We start from the raw sequence: 5996 nt of genomic DNA, 5'->3' as shown, positions 1-5996 counted from the left end.
TGTGTGTGTGTGTGTGTGTGTGTGTGTGTGTGTGTGTTCATGTTCATGCTGGGACTTGAATTTAGGGCCTTGAGTTCTCAACCTTTTCACTCACCACTGTTCTTTCACTTAAGCGACACCTCACTGATGGTATTGTGTTGGTTAATTGGAGTGTCCTTCCAATTTGTTTGCCTGGACTGGCTTTGAACTGAGATCTTCAGATCTCAATCTCCTGAGTAGCTAGGGTTATAGACATGAGCCACTGGCACTCAGCTACTCATAGACAAAGTAGAAGAAAAGTACAAAACAAAATACCTTAGGGGTTGGGAAGGTGGTTCAGTGGTAGAGTGCTTGCCTTACATGCATGAGGCCCTGGGGTCAATACCTGGGCACCACATCAGCAGAAAAAGCTGGAAGTGGTGCTGTGGCTCAAGCGGTAGAGCACTAACCTTGAGCCGAAGAGTACACGAACAGCGCCCAAAGCCAGAGTTCAAGCCCCACAACTGACAAAAAACAAACGAAAAACCAAAATTTCTTACCACCAAGGAGGGAAAAACAAAGACAGTTCTTTTGGAATATCATGACATTTGATATTGAGCAAATTATAAATGCTGTGGCCTCCTTTAACCTGCTGTTATGAGCTGACTTACGTATCCTCAAAAACCTCATGCAGGATTTCTGACTCCTAGTGCTTCATGTCACCCCACTCCTGAGTTTATTTGGAGAGAAGATCTTTACAGAGGTGATCAAGGTGAAAGAAGGTCATTATGGTGGGCCCTAATCCAGTATCAGTTAGAATCCTTATTTTAAAAGGGAAGTTTGGACACAGGCACAAAGGGAAAACAATATGAAAGGACATAGGGAGAAGATGCCAAGTGTAAGCCACAGATAAAGGCCCAGAAGGAATCAGCTCTGCCAGCACCTTGATCTTCGGCTTCTAAGCTCCAAAACTGTGAAGCAGCCCATTTCTGTTGTTTAAGCCACAAAGTCTAGTACCTTTAGTACCTTCTTATTGGGACAGTTATGGCCTACTAATACTTTTGTTTTGAAGTTACTGATTTTTGCCTCACGTTTTGGTTCACACTTGTAGTCCCAGAACTTGGGACACTGAGGCAGGAAGATGTTGCTTAATGAGACTATTTAAAAAAAAGAATGAATGGATAGAAAAATGAATAGATGGACTATAATACCATAAACTTGTTTTGCAGCGAAAGTTCTAATAAAGTGCTAATAAACCAAAAAAGAATACTGCTTAAAAATAATTAAGATTCTTAATTAATGTAACTTATTTTAAAAGAATTCTTGGAGTTATTTTTGTACATTTTTCTTTGAATCCATCACTTTTATGTAGAAAAATAAAAAGCATGGGTTTCTTTTTTTTTGGGGGGGGGTGGTCTGGCCGTGGGGCCTGAACTCTGGGCCTGGGCGCTGTCCCTCAGCTCTTCACCTCAAGGCTAGTGCTCTATCACTTGAGCCACAGCACCACTTCTGGCTTTTTTTTTTTTTTTTTTGCTTATGTGGTGTTGAGGAATCGAACCCAGGGCCTCATGCGTGCAAGGCAAGCGCTCTACCACTGAGCCACCTTCCCAGCCCTGTATGTGTTTCTTATTCGTGATAATTCTCTACCTTACCAATATCAGCTTAGTGTACTGCTGTAGTTTTCCCTTCCCTTCCCTTCCGTTCCCTTCCTTCCCTTCTCCTTTTCCATTCCCTCCCCCTTTCCTTTTTCCTTTTCTCTTCCCTTCCTGTCTTTTTCCCTCCCTTTTACAATGCTGAGGCTTGAATCCAGGGTCTTGAATATAGTAATGAAGCATTTTGCTATTGACTACAATCACAGCCCTGATTGGCATTGAACTAGATCTGGAATTTTTAGATTGTTTATGGGCATCAACACATGGAATCCTTCTGTTTACTGATTGTAAGGAAGTAGGGTCTGCCATGGCATTTTATAGGAAGGCAACTGGAAAGAGGCTTGGAGTTGTGGGCAAGATTGGCAACTTTCAGAAAGAGAAGAAAGCTTGAACTCGAAGGGCTGATATTGACAAGTATTGAACCAGAAGATAGATAGATGTATGGGGAATTTACAGAATGGAGGAGGAAAAAAATGTTTTCTCAGTTGAAGAAACTCAGCTTATGGTAGAATGTGATGATTGAAGGCAGATGTAAAGGGTTTTGAACGTTCTTAAGAGAATTACATTTCTTGGAAAAACAAGGGATGTACGTGGTATGTCTGGTTCTCTTCCCAGGAGAGCACTCCCTCCTCTGTAGACTCCTGTGGGAAATGAAGATGCTGGCTTACTCCCGACTAGGCCTCGCCACCCCTGTTTTCACTGTCCGGGACCAATCCCTTGATTGTGTTGATTATCACTTTATCCTTGACTTTGCCCTGTGACTCATACTGTCCTCCTCAGACCATTTGACAGTCTCTGCCCCCAAGGATTACTTTATTTGCCATCTGTTCTACTTTCTACACTGATTCTCCTGGGAAACAGCTTTACTCACATGGATTCCATTTTCATCCAGGTGTCAACATCTCTAGCCACAACCTCTCGCCTGTTCTCACCACCTGTGTTTTTCTTGGTACATATAGAACATTTTCTGCAAGCAGAGTTCTCAGGTTGGGCTGTGTGCTCACCTTCAGAACACTTATTGGCCTCTTACGCATATGAGCCTTTACAGCAGACTTTCCTCCTTTGGAGATCTGTCCTCATTCTGTGCTGTTGATCTTTGTTGGAAATGTTTTTGGCCATGTTCTTTTGTGTTTGGCCCTGTCCATGAGCAAGTTCAGCATGAGCCTGTCCTCTTCTTCCACTTCTAGTTAATCCTGCCCAGGCTCTGCCCAGCCTGTTGATTCCCCATTGTCTTTTTCAGAATGGTTTATGTTCATTGAAGAGCCAATCCAGCACATAGGCCCCAGATACTGATTGTCTAAACACTGACAACTCCTGACACCAGGCCTTCCATAAGCTAAGCAATCTATTCCTACAAGTTTTTGGGCGTATAGTTAGTTGAACACTGTACATTTCAGCTTAGAATGGATATTTCAGTCTGCCAGTGTTCTGTCACCTGTCTTGTTGAAGACAGATTGCATTCTCCCCTCCAGCATTACTTCCTCTCCCTCCCTTTTGCCATGTTGGAGCCCCACTCCTCTTGGTCCTTCAGACATACCTGATTCCTCTCTGTCTTTTGCCCTTACACCTCATCTGTCACTGTGTCTTCCATTTCACTTCAGAGACCCATATTTTTCAGAGACCCATTTCCTCAGCTTTCTCAGCTAGTTCTTCATCCTGATCCCTCTTGAGCTGGCCTCTGGACTGCTGCGAAGGCCCTCCCTCTGGCCATGCAACCTGCCTGCATCTCTTAGTCTCTCTTCATACTCAAGACCAGTGGTCTGGCCACTGTGCATCAGAAAAGTGACAATCCTTCTTGGTTGACAAGGGTAAATTTTCTTTCTCTTAATAATTCTAATGGTTATATTTCTCAGACGTCATACTAATACAGAAATGAGAGAGGATGTACTTGAGAGATGGGTGTACTTTATTTTACCCGAAGATATACATTCAAATATGTCCCACAGTCTAGTTTAGATCTGTCTTCTCTCCCTACTGACTTTGCTTGGCTGTTGCTGTACCTGATAGTGTTTGGTGCTACTGAATTTGAGGACCTAAAACGTAAATAAATTTTGTTATTGGCATGGAGTTGAGAATCAAGTAGACCTCAGTCCAAAACCCAACCCTTTTAATAGTAGCAACGTGACTTTGGACAACCTGTGTCATCGCCTTAAGCTCTGTTTACTTATCTGTGCAGTTGTGGGGAGTAAGCACCTGGAGTCTGACAAAGGAGCAGAGGCACCTGTGATGGTCCCCTACATCTTGCTAGCCTGTGTGTGAACAAGTGAAGGTCGGAGGAGACAGTGAGCAGCTTTCATTTGTGGAGGGGCTTCACTCAGCTTCTAGGAGGCAGGAATTATGAGACCTGGACCAATGAGCAGTTGGTGTATACACTGTGTTCTGATGGTTAATTATTGCACTAGAATTTGTTAATATGTTACTCATTTGCAAGTGTGGCTAGATTGTTCCTAAGCAAAGCAGAGGCTTCCTGAGGGTAGAGGCTACAGTGCCATAGTTCCCCCTGTGAAGCTGATTTTTTACCCTCTTTGCAAAACCTAGAACAACACCTCTGCCTTTCCAGATCTTCCATCTTTCTAATCGCAGCTCACATCTTATCGTGCTGTAAAACCTTGCCTGACCACAGTCCATCCTGATTCCTCCTTCTGAACTATGCTGTTTACTTTGGCAAGTTGCTTATGGTATCTAGAATTGCCAATTGTCCTTAACAACCATTGGATTTGATAATGCTGTGCAATTTTCAAGTTTCTTTAGGTCAGTAGTAATGTCATCTTTGTCTTTATATTTCCTTCCAGTGTAGCTCTTTTATACAGAGGACTTTTTTTATTTTTTTGGTGCTGGTCCTGGGACTTGAACTCAGGATGTAGGCACTGCCCCTGAGCTTTTTTTGTTCAAGGCTAGTGCTAAACAGCTTGAGCCAAAGCTCCACTTCTTGCTTTTAGTTGATTAATTAGAGATAAGAGTTTCACAGACTTTCACTGGCTTCAAACTGCAGTCTTCTGACCCCAGCCTCCTGAGCAGCTAGGATTACAGGCCTGAGCTACCAGTACCCAGCATGTAGAGATCCCTTAACGCAGATTTAATGATTGATTCTATTTCAGCTTTTTTTTTCTCTTTCAAATGTTCAATGTTCCAATCTCTAGTATTGTTATTGTTATTGACAAAAGAATTTTGTGGTGATACTGGTGATCCTAAACTATGCACTAGTGGAATTATATTATATATTACAACTAGTGGGTAAACACACTGGCTGAAAATGGTACAAAATCCCCAAAGATATTTAGTACACATTATGTAAAAATGCATCATTTAGAGAGAGGCTTATCTGAAATGATCTTCATACTTCTGAAATACATACTGATAAGCAAGGTAATTATTTAAAATTTATAAATCTAATGTGCTATGTTAAGAATTTTTCCTAGTACTTTACAATACCATGAGCCATCTAGTCATCCTGTTTCACAGGGTCTTCAAGGGTAATACAAATTAACCCTACCTTAGGGGTTTCAAACATTTTTATTTAGATGTATGCATCTGACATTCTTGTATTTTGACATTTTCCTTAGCTTACACAAGCAAAATATATAAGACAACTATGATGTTCATTTCAGTATGGGAATTTAATTCTTCCTCTGAGTTCTTGATTATAGGGAAAAACAATTACAAAAAAGGAAAGACAAAAAAAACTATAGCTTTCATCAAATATCTTTTAACCAAAGAGTATGTCCAGAAGACTTGAAGGAGTAAAAAAGTTCGTTAGTCCTTGAAATAAGGTGTTCTGGATTCCATTCCCTTAATAATATACCTAGATACTAAGTGGTGATCTATGTCATATCTGCCAACCCAAATTAAAACTTAATTACTGATTCAAACAAAATATCTCCAGTTTTTACTTATAATTCCTCCTCTGTGCTTTGCTAGAATCTAGTAAAAATGAATTCAATTAAAATTTTGTTTTAATCATCATTGAACTCTTACTACTTATCCCTGTAGTTTCACCAGAGTCTGATCTTCCAGTAGATAATTTGGGGGTGGTGAAATGAAAGGAAATGTACTCAGATGTGAAGCAACTTTTGAGTTCATCTTGTTGTGAAATATGAAGTTATGAGGAAACTAAGCAAACAAGTAAGGGAAAATAGACTCAACAAGCCAATCCTTGAAGAAATGTCATTTGTTAAAGAAAAAAAATAATGAATTAAGACCTCAAGATCATGAAGATTTTTTTGAAGTATTTTTAGTAGGTAAAAAAAAACATCCAGGAGCTGGGAAGGTGGCTCAGTGGTAGAGCATTTGCCTTGCATGCTCGAGGCCCTGGGTTCGATTCCTCAGCACCACATAAGCAAAAAGAAAAAAAGCCGGAAGTGGCGCTGTGGCTCAAGTGGTAGAGTG

This window comes from Dipodomys ordii, unplaced genomic scaffold (genome assembly GCF_000151885.1).
Source record: "Dipodomys ordii isolate 6190 unplaced genomic scaffold, Dord_2.0 Scaffold56, whole genome shotgun sequence".
NCBI classification, from domain to species: domain Eukaryota; kingdom Metazoa; phylum Chordata; class Mammalia; order Rodentia; family Heteromyidae; genus Dipodomys; species Dipodomys ordii.
Note: the sequence above shows the minus strand (reverse complement) of the source record.